At 43.0% G+C, this 17,996-nt stretch overlaps 1 pseudogene; it reads right to left on the reverse strand.

The window, feature by feature from the left end:
- Nucleotides 1–10,613: 10,613 nt before the first annotated feature.
- On the reverse strand, nt 10,614–11,544 carry LOC132653999 (vomeronasal type-1 receptor 90-like; annotated as a pseudogene).
- Between the last annotated feature and the right edge of the window lie 6,452 nt (nt 11,545–17,996).

A 17,996-nucleotide genomic window follows, 5' to 3' on the forward strand; every position in this document is an offset into this window, starting at 1 on the left:
CAGAATGTGTTTTCACTTGAGTTTTTAATCATGGCCATTCTGATAGATGTAATTTGAAATCTCAGGGTCATTTTGATTTGCATTCTCCTGATGGGTAATGAGGTTGAGCATTTCTATAAGAGTTTCTCTGCCATTCAATATTCCTCTACAGAGAATTCTGTTTAGCTCTGTTCCCCATTCTTTAATTGGATTAATTGGTTTGTTGCTTTTCAGCTTTTTTAGTTCTTTATATATACTGGATATTAGCCATCTGTCAGGTAAAGAGTTGGTGAAGATTCTTTCCCAATCTGTAGGCAGTCATTTTGTTTTGATGACAGTGTCCTTTGCTTTACAGAAGCCTTTCAGTTTCATGAGGTCCCATTTATTGATTGTTGCTCTTAGAGCCCATGTTGTTGGTGTTCTGTTCAGGAAATTGTCTCCTCTGTTAATGAGTTCTAGGGTCTTCCACACTTTTTCTTCTAACCCATTTAATGTGTCTCATTTCATGTTGAGGTTTTTGATTCACTTGGACTTTAATTTTGTGCTGGGTGACAAGTATAAATCTATTTGCATTTTTCTACATGAAAACATCCACTTAGACCAGCACCATTTGTTGAAGATGCTATATTTTTTCCATTGTATGGTTTTGTCATCTTTGTCAAAGATCAGTTGTCCATAAGTGTCTGGGATTATTTCTGAGTCTTCAGTTTTGTTCCCTTGATCCACCATTGTGTTTCTATGCCAGTACCATGCAGTTTTTCTGACTGTTGCTCTATAGTACAGCTTGAGATCAGGGATGGAGATACCTCCAGAAGATCTTTTATTGTAGAGGATTGTTTTAGCAATTCTGGGTTCCTTGTTATTCCATATGAAGTTGAGAATTTTTCTTTCAAGGTCTGTAAAGAATTGTGTTGGTAATTTGATGGGAATTGCATTGAATCTGTAGATGGCTTTTGGTAAGATGACCATTTTTCCTATGTTAATCCTGCCAAGCCATGAGCATGGGAGATCTTTCCATTTTCTGATGTCTTCTTCTAATTCTTTCTTCAGAGACATGAAATTTTTTTCATACAGATATTTGACATGCTTGGTTAGGGTTACACCAAGGTACTTTATGTCATTTGTGGCTATAGTGAAGGGTGTTGTTTCCATAATTTCTTTCTCAGCCCTTTTGTCTTTTGTATACATGAGGGCTACTGATTTTTTTGAGTTAATTTTGTATATGGCCACTTTGCTGAAGGTGTTTATCAGCTATAGGAGTTCCCTGGTAGAATTTCGGGGGTCACTCAGGTATACTATCATATCATCTGCAAATAGTGATACTTTGACTTCTTCTTTTCCAATTTGTATTCCCTTGATCTCCTTCAACTGTCTTATTGCTCTGTCAAGGACTTCCAAAACTATGTTAAAGAGATATGGAGAGAGTGGGCAGCCTTGCCTTGTCCCTGATTTCATTGGGATTGCTTTAAGTTTCTCTCTGTTTAGCTTGATGTTGGCTCTAGGCTTGCTGTATATTGCCTTTACTAGGTTTAGATATGTGCCTTGTATCTCTGATTCTCTCCAATACTTTAAATATGAATGGATGTTGAATTTTGTCAAATGATTTTTAAGCATCTAAGGAGGTTATATGTGGTTTTTTTTTTCTTTCAGTTTCTTATTTTGGTGGATCACATTGATGGATTTCCATATATTGGACCACCCCTGCATACCTGGGATGAAGCCTACTTGGTCATAGTGGATGATATCTTTGATGTGTTCTTGTATTCAGTTTGCAAGTATCTTGTTGAGTATTTTTGCATCAATGTTCATAATGGAGATTGGCCTGAAATTCTCTCTTTTTTTTGGTCTTTGTGAGGTTTAGGTACCAAGGTGACTGTGGCTTCATAGAATGAGTTGGGTAGTGTTCTTTCTGTTTCTATTTTGTGGAACAGTTTGAAGAGAACTGGAGTTAACTCTTCTTTGAAGGTCTGGTAGAATTCTGCGCTGAAACCATCTGGTCCTGGGCTTTTTTTGGATGAGAAACTCTCAATGACAGCTTCTATATCCTTGGTATATATGGGACTAATTTATTGATTTACCTGGTCTTAATTAAGCTTTGGTAGTTGGAATTGATCAAGAAAAGTATCCATTGCATTTAGATTTTCAAATTTTGTGGCATATACACTTTTGAAGTATATAAGCCCTAATGATTGTTTGGATTTCCACAGTGTCTATAGTTATGTCCTCCTTTTCATTTCTGATTTTAATGATTTGGATGGTATCTCTCTGTCTTTTAGTTAGCTTGGCTAAGGGTTTGTCGATCTGGTTGATTTTCACAAACAACCTGCTCTTGGTTTCATTGATTCTTTGAATTGTTTTATTTGTTTCTAATTGATTGATTTCAGCCCTGAGTTTGATTATTTCCAGCCGTCTACTCCTTTTTGGTGTGTCTACTTCTTCTTTTTCTATGATTTGTAGGTGAGACATTAAGTTCTTTGAATGAGTTGTCTTGAATTTCTTCTTGAAGGCACTTAGTCCTACGAATTTCCTCTCAGCACTCCTTTCATTGTGTCGCATAAGTGTGGATATGTTGTGCCTTCATTTTCATTGAATTCTAGGAAGACTTTAATTTCTTTCTTTGTTTCTTCCCTGACCCAGCTGTCATTGAGTATCAAGTTGTTCAGTTTCCATGTGTATGTAGGCTTTTTGCTATTTCTGTTGTTGTTGATGTCCAGCTTTATTCCCTGGTGATCAGACAGGATACAAGGGATTATTTCAATCTTCTTGTATCTGTTGAGGCTTGCTTTGTGACCAACTATATGGTCTATTTTGGAGAATGTTCCATGAGGTGCTGAGAAGAAGGTAAATATTTTGTGTTTGGGTTTAAGGTTCTGTAAGTGTCTGTTAGGTCCATTTGATTCATGACCTCTGTTAGAGACATTGTTTCTTTGTTTAATTTCTGTTTTCTTGACCTGTCCTTTGTTGAGAGTGGGGTGTTGAAGTCTCCCACTATTAATGTGTGGAGATCTATGTGTGGTTTAAGTTTTATCAATGTATCTTTTACAAATGTGGGTGCCCTTGTATTAGGGGCATAGATATTCAGGATTGTGATGTCTTCCTGGTGGAATTTTCCCTTGATGAGTATGAAGTGTCCTTCTCCATCTCTTTTGATTAATTTTGGAAGAAAGTATATTTTATCAGATATTAGAATGGCTATTCCTGCTTGCTTCTTGGGTCCATTTACTTGGAAAGCAGTCTTCCAGCCCTTTACCCTCAGGTAATGTCTATCTTTGTGACTTAGGTATCTTTCTTGTATGCAACAGGTTGCTGAGTCTTGTTAGTGCATCCATTCTGTTAGTCTGTGTCTTATTATTGGAGAATTGAGTCCATTGATGTTGAGAGAAATTAATGACCAGTGGCTGTTAGATCCTGTGATTTTGATGTTGGCTGTGGTCATATGTTTGTGTGCTTGGTTGCTTTTCGTTTAACTGCAGTGAGGTTAATTATTTCCTGTGTTTTCTTGAAAATAGGTAGGTTTCTTGAATTGTATTTTTCCTTCTAGTGTCTTCTGTAATGCTGGATTTGTGTGTAGGTATTGTTGAAAGTTGTATTTGTCATTGAATATCTTGTTTTCTCCATCTATGAGAGTATTGCTGGTTATAGTAGTCTGGGCTGACATCTGTGCTCTTTTAGATCCTGCATGATATCTGTCCAGGCCCTTCTGGCTTTCATAGTCTCAGCTGAGAAGTCAGGTGTGATTCTGATGGGTTTGCCATTATATGTTACTTGGCATTTTCCCCTTGCAGCTTTTAATATTTTTTCTTTCTTCGGTATACAAACTGTTTTGATTATTATGTGGCGGGAGGACATTTTTTTTCTGGTCTAATTTATTAGTTGTTCTGTAGGCCTCTTGTATTCTTATTGGCCTCTCCTTTAAGTTGGTCAAATTGCTTCAATGATTTTGTTGAAAATATTTTCTGGGCCTTGGAGGAGGGAATCTTCTTTTTCCTAGATTCCTATTATTCTTAGGTTTTGTCTTTTTATGTTGTCTTGAATTTCTTGGACGGTGTGTGTCAGAAATTTTTCAGATTTAACATTTTCTTTGACAGATACATTGATTTCTTCCATTGTATCTTCTACACCTGAGATTCTTTCTTCCATCTCTTGTAGTCTGTTGGTTATGCTTACCTCTGTAGTTTCTATTCTCTTCCCTAATTTCTTTCTGTCCATAATTTCCTCCATTTTTTTTAATGTTTTCTGTTCTATCTTCAGATCTTGAGCCATTTTGTTGATTTCCTTCACGTATCTGACTGTGTATTTTCCTGTTTTTCCTTCAATTCATTCAGCTGTTTGTTTGAACAATCCTCTGTTCCTTTTATTTGTTTCAGTGATTTAAGTATTTCCTCTCTAAAGTCCACAAACTGTTTGGCTGCAACTTCCTGTATTTCTTTATGCATGGCCATAATCTGTTTGAGTCTATCTTCCTCCAGGTCTTTACACATTTTTTTTCCTTCTGTTATCTTCTTCATGAGCATAGATGTTAAGTCATCTTCTTGAATTTCAATTAAACTTGGGTGTCCAGGCCTCTTGCCCCTGGATAACTGGGTTCTGGAGATGTCATATTGCTCTGTCTTTTGTTCATTGAGCTTTTATGCTGGCCTCTACCCATTGGGATATCTTAGCTGTTGGGAGTTAGTTTCTGGTGGTTCCCGGAATCCTGTAGTGGAGAGAATCCCCTTAGCAGGAAGATGGATTTTCCTTAAGGAATCTCCTCAACATTTTGTATGGCTAGTGTTTTTCAGGAGTTGCCACAGTTTGCCTCAGGCGTAGAGACCTGACTGTTAACTGTGGTCCTTGTTAGTCAAGGGGGATCTCCTCTCTCCCGGAGAAGTCCTACAGACAGCTGCCCTGCTTCTGGGTTTCTTGCTGTAAATTTAGTGAGCTGCTGCTGTAACCTGTGTGTCCTGTGGTTTGGTCAGTTATGTGAGGGATAACTGGTTGCCCCTTGGAGCAGTATCTGGGGGTTGATCTCAGGGATTCTAGGCTTCTATAGGTCTGAGGTTGAGTCTCTTTGTCCCAGTACACAAGTGGTAATCTGTGGCAGGTGAGTACTGCTCTCCTGGTAGCAGCAGGCTACCTGGTGCACAGCAGGTCAGTAAGTTGGGCTGGTCTGTGGGACTTTTTCCAGGGATATACTGGGTGGTCTAAGTCTGACCCCGTTTGCTTCATTCCCTGTGAGGATTTCTCCAACAGGGACTCCCAGTCTCTGTTGCTGAGTCTCACAGCTCTGTCTGTGACACAGAGCTGGGCGTTCAGCCAGACTCTGTGCTCGTGGCTGCAGCCCAGTTCAGATCTGGGGGCGCACACCTGCCATTCTCAGAAAACATTTCCAGGGAAAGACTGGGTGACCTGTGACCAGCCCTATTTCCTTCCTTCCCTGTGGGTTTTTCTACTGACTGGGGCTCCCAGTCTCTGGTGTTATGGTGCCCACCATTCAGCCTGGGAAGGTGATCAGGACATGCAGGAGTGTGACTCTGGTCTAGAGACCTAGTGCCTGCATGACCTGGGATCTCTTTCGGTTCTGGCTGGGTGACCTGAGAGTGGACCCGACTGATTCACAGGCTGTGGGGGTTTCCTCTTACCTGGGAAACACAATCACTCTTGTTTTAGGGCCCAGAGTTCAGTCTCTTGGTTGCTGTCCTGCTCCTCAGATGCAGTGTTCTCCTGGCACCGCCATCTTGTTCTTCCTAGTACACACTCTTAATCCGTCTGGCTGGAATACAGACACACTCTTAGTACACCCCTTTAATCCTAAACAATGAATCCTGTCTGGTCCTCCTGCCGATTCCTCCTCCTACCACACGGTGGCACCAGAGAACAGCATATACGGAAGAGCACAGGGAGAAACTTGAGCTCCTGAAAGGGAAGTGCTGAATGCAGTTTCCAGAAGAGACATGAATCTTCAGGACGTTTTACAACCTCTAGTCTCTGCTCCTGTCTCCATCAAGGAGGCCTGTAATCACTCACCTCCTTTGATTTCCCTGACACTGCCCGTGGGGTAGTGTATCTCTTCTTCATCCATTCATTTACCCAACTCAGGGCTCCCAGCAGCTCTAGGTATTTCAGGAATATCCCCACCCCCCTTAAATGTGTGTTTTCCTACAATCACACCCACCACCAAATACAAGTGGGAAACGACAACCTATCCAGGGGACCTGACAACAGGAAGAGCTTTGAACACGATTTTGTAGATAAGGATTGCCCCACGAGGCAGCGATGGATCTCACAACCTCACTTTGCAGAGGCACAGGCTGCCCTAATGTGGCAGCCCGAGACAGCACCTCAGCCTTCACAGCCACCTAAGGAAGTTAGAGCCATGTCCTTCCGGACTGAGCAGGAGAATAGAAACGAATAACTTTGCCAAGACCACAGAGATAATCAATGTTGGAGCCCAGATTGAGACCCAGGGGCCTGATCCAGTGAGCCCACAGGAGTTTGGGGGCGTGGCTATTGCTGCCCTGGGACTGTTAGTGCTGCCCTGGGACTGAGGTGGCCTTCTCTTCTGCTTCCTGCAGGTGGCGACAAAGCACAAAGCCAACAATTCTGACCTGGTGATAGCTTGGTGCCCTGTTCCGAGGGGCTTCAACAGGGTTCCTAAGGGAGGAGAGTGGAAGGAATGGGGGTGGGGGGAGAGGAAAAGAGACGCAGGAATGAAAGCCAAGTCTGTTCATCTGATCAAGGCTTCCGTTTATTAGAAATTTTTACCCAACTTATATAGGGAGAAGTCAGGAAAGGGGGAAGGTTAATTTACTGCTGCAGGAGATAGAAAGAGTGCTTTCATGGGTTAAATATTGTACCTGCAAGATACCATAAGGATAGTTTCTAAAGATATCTTACGGATGCTCTAACAAATGGATGTCCTCACAATCTATAACCCATGATTTAGGGTCTTAGATAATTCTTTCACTAAATAGCCTTAGGTCTCCACTAAATGACCTTTGCTCTCTACTTGGTTTTGGCTTCAGTAACTACCTTTGTCTCTACTAGATAGCTTTGACTTTGGCTTCTGTAGATAGCTTTGGCTCCCGGCAGCTTGGTTTGCTTGAAGATGTAACACTCACTTGGTCATAGTTGGGGAGCAGGGAGGGAGGTGGGAAATGCCTCCTTCCTAGACCCATACAGAAGTTGCAAATGGGAGACTAGCCTGGCCTAGCACCAATCTGCCAACCTTAAGTCTGCAGTTAGTCTGATCTCAGGAGGGTCTGGATCTTAGGGTGGATCAGATTCAGTTTCCCCGTGAGAACATGCATCCTGGAAGTTAGTAGCTGCAGAGGACACCAGTAAGTTCACACACGCACGGCCAGCATGCACACAGACATGTTATAGCTGGTGTCCGCACAAGTTGTTTGACTGAGTTACCTTCTGCTCAGAACATCCAGGCAGAGTCCAGTAAGTACTATGAAGGAATGCTCCCCCCCCCTTTCCCAGCCTCCTTCAAGAATTCACAAGAACCCAGAGCAGGAAAACTTGTCACAAGCAGTGATTTTTAACAGCTCAAAGCCCAGTGCCACAGGGAAAGGGGGCCAGGCCCTTTCACTCTCCCCAGTCCACTTGCTCACCCCAAACTGATGCATTTTCTCCCTATTCCAGCATCCTCCTGAAGGGAGCCTGGGAGTCTGAGCTGAGGTGTGTGTGTGTGGAGGAAGGAGAGAGGAAGGGGGAGCTGTGGCTGCAGTGGCCTTACACACTCATATGGGCTCCTGCTGTACTGAGTCCAGCACACAGACCACCTGTGGGATGCCTAGAGGAAGTCTATCCACCCCACCCCAAGGGGACCAAGGAGGAATTATGTGAGGGCCACATGCCATCTTTGTGGTCATTTCTCAGTCAAGGTTGTCTTTGCCTGGTTCATCCTCCATGGTTGCACCTTCTCCCTGTTCCTGCTTTATTCTTTAGAAATCAGTCACCATGCCTGCCCACCACCATAAATGGAAGGCCCAAGCTTTCAAGCTTCACGCCCCTGAGAGGCATCACCTATGCACAACCATTAAGTTCTTCCTCAGGAAGATTTCCTCTTCTCCCTCACTTACTGTGTGCGGTCATTCTGTCTGTCGCTGTGGAGTGACATGTTCATTCTGTACTGCCAGTTCAGCCTGCTGTTGATGCTCACTCTCCAGTGCTGGCTGTTCAGGGGTCCCTCATCCTCACTCTCCAGTCCTTGGTTGTCCCTGTGTTATCTGGGGGCACTTCCTTCCTGGTAAAAGACAGCCAGGCTCCTCTGTATCTATCTTTTCAGTTCCCTGAGTCAGAGAGTTCTGCAAAGAGTTAGGCTCCTTATATTGGCATTTAAATTTTCTTTGAGTGTGATGAGTGTGTCATAGTTACACATTTGTGTGGGTTAATACATATGTATCTATGTACATGTGCAAGTGTGTATATGTGGAGGCCAGAAATGATTGTTAACTGTCTTCCTCTGTCAAAACCCACCTTATTTATACATTTCATCCTCTGTGTGTGTGTGTGTGTGTGTGTGTGTGTGTGTGTGTGTGTGTGTGTAAGGACTTGTATGTGGAGGTAAGAGGTTATGCTCAGGTGTCAGATCTTACATTTCACTCTCTCTGGGACAGGATCTTTGCAGGGAACCATTTAGTTGGCCTGGCCTGGCTGCCTTGAGTGGCATAGGGGTTCTTAAGTTAGAGTTCCTGGCTCCTGGGACACTAAGCGCCTTCCGTTCCTGAGAGACTGACACACTCCCCCAGGCAGCTGAAGTGTTTGGCAGTTTTGTGTTTCTCTGATGCAGGACATTTGATCCTATTGTGAGAGTGCAAAATGTTTCTTGTTTGGTGTGGCTCAGCCCTCACACACACCTTTAATCCAAGAGCTTTCTGTACACAGGATTAAGTAAAGTTAACCCCAGGTCAAGAGGTGGAGTAGAAACCAGCTGACAGGAAGTTAACAGGAAAGAGGGGCATTTAGGTGAAGGGAATTTAAGACAGTGTGGAGAAGAAGGGGCTTCCTTCTGGGGCGTGAGCTGAGTAGGAAGATCAGGTGAGAAGGAAAGTCTTTCTCTGCCTCTCTGAGCTAGCAAGCTTTCACCCGAGCATCTGGATCCTAAGTCTTTATAACTAATATTTGAATGGTTCGGATTTTGTTTTTAATAACAACATTTCTCTGCATGTTTCTTTAGTAGTGAAGGAAACATGGAAACTCGACAGGACAATTACTCTTAGACATAAACCTTGTGTACCCTCTAGTGCTTGCAAATGTCAGTGTATCCTGGCAACTACCACTGTGTTGATCCTGGCAATGGCCATTATATCTGTTTCTGACAAAGGTATAAAAAGTCTGATTGCTCTTCATAAAATTTTCATAGCCTCAGTCTTGCTGTGGCCCCTCTTACCAGCCTGGTTTAATTCCTTGAAGCCATATTAAGCAATCTTAATCTCATAAGTAATCAGGTCGCATTTGTTGTTCTCTGCTGTGTACTTCTGGTTAGTTGTCCTGCAAGCTTCTAGGAATTCTCCTATCTCTGCTTCCATCTCAACATAGGAGGACTGAGTACAGATAGGTACTACCCTGTCTGGCTTTATGTGGCTTCTCTGCACTCAAGCTAAGGTCTTCATGCTTGCAAGGTAAATGAACCTAATCAATCTGAACCTTATCAGTCTGGCTGGGGTATCTGGTCAATGAGCTCTAGGGTCTTACTTGTCTCTGCCCCCTCAGTGCTGGGGGCTACAAGAACTCACACCCTGCATAGCTTTTACATAGGTGTTAAAGATTCAAATTCAGTCTTCATGCTTGTGCAGAAAGCACTGTTACCTCACCCCTACCCAGCCCAGACCCCCTCCACTCCTCCAGCCTGTCATTTGGTTTCAGAAGATTACGGTTGTTTCTTCTTGTTCTGAATGGTCATTCTACACCAATTAAGAATTCTCCACTGTGCCATTCCTCAACCCCTGGCAAACACCATTGCATTTTCCTTTCTTGAAAAATTACAGTACAGTACTCTCAGTTCCACCCCTAGATATACAGAAGCTTGTCATTCTGTGACTGACAGGTCACGGGAAGTATGTATTCCTCTGTGGTGGACCTACACCTACAGGTGGCTTTCCTTCCTGTTTAAGCTGAGTAATAGTCCATGATATATAAAGGCCACATGTGGTTGGTACATTCATCTGCTTATGGACAGAGAGTTATTTCCATCGTGGCTGTGCTTAAGTGCTGTTACTATAAACAAGCAAGCATCTGAGACTTTGAATCAATTACTTTTCCATAACTATGAAAGAACTGTTGATGAATGATATGCAATTTTGTGATAATGCATCCATATTTAATTAGGTAAAATACAAAGTGTTGAGATGATTGGCTTATTAAAAAGTGCTATACAGTTTAGGTTATTGATAGGTGCACAGAGCACCCTAATCTGTGATGTGTAACAGGTGTTCCTTGCTGACGCCAAGCAGAAATTCACATGAAGACATTTGGCTCAAATATGTACAGGTGCTGTAACACACATTTCAATGGAAGCAGTTTAACAAAGCAGGAGTCATTTGTTCACTTATCTGGAGGAGCATGAACACGAGGCTGGGATTCACCATCTGTCAGCGAGCATCTGTCAGTTGGCTCCTTAAGTGAACTCGTCCTTCCCTCACTAGTTAAGCATTTTCTGTCCTCCCCACCAAGGATTGTAAGAAGACAACAATTCGTTTCTCAGTGCCAATGAACAGCAAGGGGCTTACGGTGGCATAGCCATTGGAGACCATCATGTGGATACTGTGGTGGATTGGGGCACTGTCCTGCATCAGTTTTGAGGCAAATATGATGCAGTCCAAACAGTACATCAGGACAAAGAAGTTCATGAGCAGCAGGATGGTCCTGGTGGCTCTTTGCACTGGGGACAGTTTTGCAGAAAGGCTGGATCTGTGAAGGTACTGAGCCTGCTTCTTGTGTCTGCACAAAAGAGCCACCATGTACCCGCTGGAAAGGGCCATGAGACCTAGAAAGGACACATCTCGAAATATCCTCAGTATGGAAAATAAGGGTATGCTGCTATACTCCATCGGTAAAATAATGCAAGATTCTGTGACAAATATGAGACCATGTGAGGTGACATTGTACTCAGCAACATAGGAGAAGGAGAACTGAGCACCACAGGACATGTAGAAGGCCCACAGCACGAGAAGGGGGCACAGGCTCTGTTGTGGGGATTTAGGTTTGAACTTTCCCAGACAGGAGCTTCTGGGGCTGAGGATGATGGCCTGAAGGATGCTCAGCAGGCAGGTGGCACAAAGAGAGAGGCCTCTCAAAAGCCTGTACAAGTGAAGCAGGGAGTTACACTTGATGTCATTCCACATATTCTGAGATGCAAGAATGTCACCAGCTGCAAACCCAATGACTGTTAGCATCCCAAGGTGGATGAGGGCCAAGAGACTGATGAATGGGTCAATGATCTGGAGCCTGCGTTCAAGAAGGAACTCAAAAAGGTAGAAGAGGAAGAGGATAATGTTGAAGGAGATCCCAATGCCTACTTCAGAGAAAAATATATAATGTGTCAACAACTCCATAAAGGGTCTTGATTCTTCTCATTGTAAGAGACAAGGAACTAGAGTAAACATCTGAGAAGAAAGGCAAGAGAAATTATTCACCACAAACAGTAACAGCAACATTGGTACCAAACACTATTGCCTTTAGGAATATTGGTGGACCCAGCCCAATACACCCTCAGTACTCAAGTTTTCCTGAGGTCCAAACCCCCTCATTGTCAGTCATGGATGGATTATGTACCTATTGATGGGCTCCCTTGCTGCTTCAAGTTTCCTGTACATTAAAATAATCATGTATTACAGAAATGATTCCCTACCACTGCCTCATTTTGAGTTTTTTGGGGGCATTGCCTGGTTTTTGTTTTTTCATCTTGTCAGGTATAGGAAAAGCTTCAAAAGTTTTGATTATTTCTCCATTCTGTTTCCGTTGCTGCACTAAAACACCATAACCAAAACTGGCTTAGAGGAGGACAGGGTTTATTTGGCTTAACTCTCAGGTCAGAGTCCACAGTTCATGAGAGGTGAAGTCAGGAGCACAAAGCAGATTGTCAGGTCACAGCCACAGTCAAGAGCAGAGAGAGGAGGCTGAAACCAGGGCTTGGAAGTTAAAAGCTCTGGCTGGTCTGGCAGGGCTCTTGAGTTCAGTTCCAGCACTTAAGTCAACTGGCTCACAACCACTGGTCACTCTAGTGCCAGGGCATGGATGACCTCATCTGGCCTCTATGGCACCTGCTCTCACTCCCACACAATGCAAACAAATAAATAAAAATAAAAGTAAATAAATCTTGAGTTAAATTATATAAGAAATGTTGATAAAGATGTTAGATAGAGTATTTCCTGTAAAATACATGTTTGGCCTGGAGAGACAGCTCAGTGGTAAGCACACATTTAGAATACATGTTTACATGCCAAATTTTGCCCTCTGTGAGCACTGCACATGCAAACAGCACACTGATATACACACAGACATAACACACACACACTTCAAATAAGTAAATACAACACAATTTATGATTCCTGTTTATGTTTTTATTTCAATTTTTTAAACACGAAGACAATGTTGCTGTAATTTTTTCCCCTCATGTATGGAAAAGGAATTTCATCAGAAAGCTAAGGTTTATAAGGTGCTTGCTTTCTGTAGCTTATTCTGTGTCTGTGTGCTTAAGGATCCATAAGTTCCTCAGAGAAGAGGGATGTGTTTAGCACCCACGAACAAGTTATGCTATTTAAAGTTTCAGAACTGAGGTAGACAATTGTAAAAATCTGGACAAGTGGACTTCTCTTCCATTTTACTTGGCATAGATTTTTACTTAGATGAGGGGTACAGTATCTTAGTTCAGCACATCTCTGTGTCCTGCTCTGACCAAGTCAGGATAATTTCCACCTTTTCACATACTGTCATTTCTCTGTGTTTGACACCTTCAGTTCTTTGGATTCCTTTGGAACATGCAAGCACGTGGTGTGGACAACAGCTATGCTGCAGTGCTCTAAGGCATGAGCACCATGACCTCACACAGCCTCTGCTCTGTACCTACTTTTCAGTCCTGTTCCACCGACTCTTTCTGGCCTTGACTGATCATTCTTCTTGCTATTTTGTGTAATCAGCTTTGTCAGCTTCCATACTGACAGAGAACAGACAGTTTGCTCCCATCAAAAGCTCAGCAAAGTTATCAATACAAGACATTTATCTGTTCCAGTCTTTAATGGGACACAGTTGATCACTAGGACCCAGCACAACCTTTGTGACATGCATGGATTTTAGTACATTTGTTTAATAAAAGGTAAAATAAATATTGATAATATATTGATTGCAATATTATACACTGGAAATATCATAAGATTAACTTCAGATCTGGCTCCCTGCTCCTTTACCTCATTTTAAACACACGAGATTTACAGACATAGCAATATAAACCTCATACCATCCCAAACTTTACTTACTTGTGAATCAAAGGTGCTGGGTGCTGTCATTTTCATTGTGCTTTGGCTAACTGCCCTTACAGATATTAAGGGACAGGGTTGCCTGGGTGCTGTGGGCTTAGAATAATGATTATGGTTTGTGAGTTTATTTTATAATTACTTTAAAACCACTGCAAAGTTTTTTCTACATGTTAAACTCACAGATACAACAAAGGGAAAACTAGCCCTTTTCTCCGGAGTACAGTCCAGACACACTCTGTTGGCATCCTAGGCACCAATTCACCTTCCTCAATGCAGCCCCAGGAAATGCTGCAGAAAAATATTCCATTAGTCATCTATTACAGACAACTAAACCAGCAATCACGTTCCTCAGGCAAACATGGCTCATGTAAACATCATGGCTCATTAAAAGAAAGACATATAATGACTTCTGAGCCAATGCACCACTGTTTTCTTAAAAAAAAAAAAAGACTTTAAAATGTTTCATTTTTACTTCATGTGTAAGTGTAGTTTTCCTCCTGAATTGCTGAAGTGTCCCTTGCCTAGCCACTGTGCCCTGCACCAGCAGTGCATTTTGCACATGGAGACATCACACTCTTTCTGCCTCTGCTGCTCTGAAGAAAGGGAAGGAGATCATGGTCACAGAAAATGAATTTCTGAAATGTCACATCTGACTAACCCGCATCTGGGAAATTTGTGCACTGGGATGGAGGCATGGGGCTATGCAGGCAGATTAGAAAGCATGCCCAATATAGAGAAAGAAGCAACAAGGAGAAATCTGCAGTTTCATTGGTGAGAGCCAGCAGTAAAGGCTGGACCTCAGATCAAAGTGTTGCTAAAAGTCCCATCACACATGGGTCAAAGAGCAGTCTCTTCAGTTTCACAGAGTGGCATCCCATGAGAAGTCAAGTCCTTCACCATCCTGTGAGACATAGAAGATGGCCCCAAAGAAGGGACACATTTCATAGACAGTGGACTTGATGCAGTGGTCAGGACAGAAGCAGAGAGCAGAAAGCCCTAACAGACTCTGCTCTAAGTTTGGTCACTTATGACCTTTCTGGTGGGCAGAATCCAGGGTGAAGTTTGAGGGCAGGATGTCTGTCTTCTCCTCTGCAGCATGGGTTCAAACATATCTGTTTCTGAATGACAAGATGGTGTGTAGTGTGGTTACCCCACACTTACACCTCATGTCCAGACTCATGCCGTGATCGTGTTGCCTGACAGCAGCCTGTCACACCATCGCCACCTAAGGTGAAGCAAAACTGGGCAAAAGGCCTGAGGGGTGTGGTTGCACTGTATGTGGTTGGGGTTGGACTGCAGTTAAATGGAGAACCTGTCCTTCCTATGGTGCTGTTCTGCTTGGAAAATTAGGGACACTGGGGAGACATGGCTGGCAACATAGGGAAGGCAAGACAGCCACCAGCCAGGTGTAGATGCTGCCTGCAGAGATACTGTGGAAGGACTGCAGTCCGGGATGCTATGAGCCAACATCTGGGAGGGTTCAATTAAGGACCGGCAGCTAGCTCTGAAGACAGCTAAGAAATGTCCACTGCATTTATACATGGATAGGATTGTGAGGTTCAGCTTAGGGTCACACATGTAGTTACAATAGTCACAATAACCACTATTAAAAATCTCTCTGTAGAAGTCAGTAGAAAGAAAATACTCTTTAAACATAGAGAAATAAGAGGACTTAGGGGACTGCCCTATATACTCCAGCTGTTGACACTGGTTCCTGCACAGGTCCACAGCCCAACCTGCCTCCCCCTCCACCCAGTGACTCCTCCTGTGCAGCTGTGACCTCCCTCCCAGTGTTCTCATTCTCTCAAGGACAAGGGAAGTTGGTCAGTACCTTTCCATCTCTTCACATAGGTTCTTCAAAAGATGAGGTTTGGGAAAACAAAGTAGAGGCAACAGGACAGGGTGGGGCTCAGTTGTCCAAAATTTTCCTGGAACTAAGAGATAGTTGGGCATTTCTATTATGAAAAAGGAATGTGTATACAATGGCTGGAACACAGAAAAGATTAACGGACACACGTATCATCTCCATTAGGACCACATTCACTGTGCAGTTGACAGTCATTGTCCTGGCTACCTCATCATCACAGCCACTCAGTTGACCATTCCAACAAGCAGAGCAAGGTGAAGGGATGACATAAAATTAAACATTGAATGCAAATGCTCCTAAGAAAATTCTAGTAGGTAAAAGTCAATGAGGAGCTGACTGTTAGATAAGGTTTGAACATACAGCCCATTTCCTTTCCTAAGGCTTTTAGTGCCTCTAAGTAGTCAGACTACAGAAGCCAGTGTATCAACAATGATCCTTTTATAGTACATAAACAACAGAAGTGAAATTAAGTGTATTTATTTACATTCGAAATTAAAACCTCACCTCCTCAGAAGATGCATACAAATGAGCAATTCTGAAAACCTTTAGAAATTATACCAAACAACTTACAGACGATAATGTGAAATTGCTAATTTACTTTAGAAAAGTAAATAGAAGTTAAAATTAACTGATATCCTATAACAGTGAAGTAAATTTAGGACCTTAAGCAATTGAACATCCTGGGAAGAAAATGTTTCAGAGCTCAGGTCTCCTCCACAGATGTGAAAACCTCCCTGCCTCCCAGTGCTCCTCCTCCCACAGCCTTCCTGTGTCCAGGCCACCTCCTGACTATGCACTTGGGTGCAGAGCACTTACCCAGACGGACTCTGTGCAGGGGAGATCCTGCGCAGCTTCGGTGAGGGGTTTTTAATGCACCTCTGCAGCCTGTAGTTGTAGCTGCTGTCACTGACAAGTTCCTGCTGGAGAGCATGGAGATCTGGCCTCCCAGGGGACCATCTTCCCTGGGGAGAGCAGAGCACAAACTTTTCTCTGAGCTTCCTTGCCACATCTGTGTGATGGATCAGGTCACAATGTCGTCAAACCACGCTTGCTAATTTCCCCTCAGACCAAATGAGTCCAAACTAGCCTTCTACTCGCAATTCCTGTGTGGATATTGAGACTCATGGTTCCTTCCTTGAACTTTAGTCTTTCTGATTACACCTCTACAGCAAGTGATGGGTTACTTCTTCCTGTGTCCTTCTGCACACACACACCTGTTTCCAGCTTCATGTTTCTAGATTTCTAGCTTTCTGTTTCCTGTTCTTAGCAAATGTTAAAAATAAATTTAAAGAAAGACCAAAAGCAAATGTTAAAAATGAATTCAAAATGAATAAAGTGTAATTAATAAAAAATAAAAAAATAGAAAAAAAATGAATTAAAAAAAAGAGAGAGACCACAAGTAAAGAAAGGCTTGGAGTTTGGAGCTGTGCAGTAATAGGCAGCTTGAACACAAACGTGCCTGAGGCTGAGGCCATCCCTGAGCTGGATTCTTCTCTCTGAGGTGCTTGAATGGCCAGCTTCCTCCTCACTGGTGGAGGCAGGAAGTCTTAGCATCTGCTGTGACAAAATGGCATGCAAGTTTGCTTTCATCCCCTAGGTTCTTTATACACAGTCTATAAAGCTCCTGACAAATGCCACTCAGGATCCACAGTCAGAAGAGAGGTCTAGCAGCATCCAGTTTGGCCTACTTCTGTTTCTGGGTCTCAGACTTAGAAGATATTATAGACTCTATAATAATAGTTCTCAGTATGTCAAAGAAGTACCAAAAAATGGACAATTAGCTATTTCCAGAGAGTCCTGAACACTTAAGGAAGTAAACAGATATAAAAAACACCAAACCAAACAAAAAAAAACCAGAAAAACAGGAAAACGAAGCCTGGGCTGGGGCTGTAAAACAGTGGAAAAATAACTGTGGGCCAAGTGCTAGGCTCTGGGCTATGCCCCAGTACCACATAATAAGTAAGTAAGTAAGTAAGTAAGTAAGTAAGTAAGCACGTAAGCCATATAGGCTCTAAAAAATCCCAAAGACTATAACATCTATTGTCTAAGATTCCACACAAGGCACCCAGTGGGAGTGGAACCCTCAGAGGAAAGGAACGGCACCCATTATCAGATACCCAGCTCATGCCAAGGGGGGAAGTCCAAATGCTGCCACAGTGGCTCCATGAACATGTTAATGTGCATACAACAGAGCTCAGCTGGGTGGGAAAAGCCCACTCCTCTTCCCCGAGTGTGCTGGCGTATGTCCTACTCTCTGGAACAGGCCATTTGCCATCCAGTTGCAAGTGGTTCCTGAAAGACTTCTGGGGCTGGTGTGGCAGAGGAGGTGGCCTTTGTCTCCCTTCTTTATGAAGACATAGTTCTCTGGAGGAGAGGGAGAGAGATACCAGCACACATTCCAGGCCAACCTCGAACCTGCTGTGTGACCCTGGGGAGCTGAGTCCACCTTCCTGAATGTTCATTTCTCTGAGATCTTAAAAATAGATGCTTATTTTTGAGTGTTTTGCAGGTGTGTATGTAAGTGCACTGCGTGCTTGATCCTTTTGAACTGGAGATACAGACTTTTTGAGAGCCTCAGGTGGGTGCTGGGAACCAAACTGGGGTCTCCCCCAAAGAACAACCAATACTCTTAACTGCTGAGATTCACCTCCAACCCTTGTTATAAAAAATCTTTTATTGTTAAATAT

The sequence above is a fragment of the Meriones unguiculatus genome, chromosome 5 (assembly GCF_030254825.1).
Source record: "Meriones unguiculatus strain TT.TT164.6M chromosome 5, Bangor_MerUng_6.1, whole genome shotgun sequence".
NCBI classification, from domain to species: Eukaryota; Metazoa; Chordata; class Mammalia; order Rodentia; family Muridae; genus Meriones; species Meriones unguiculatus.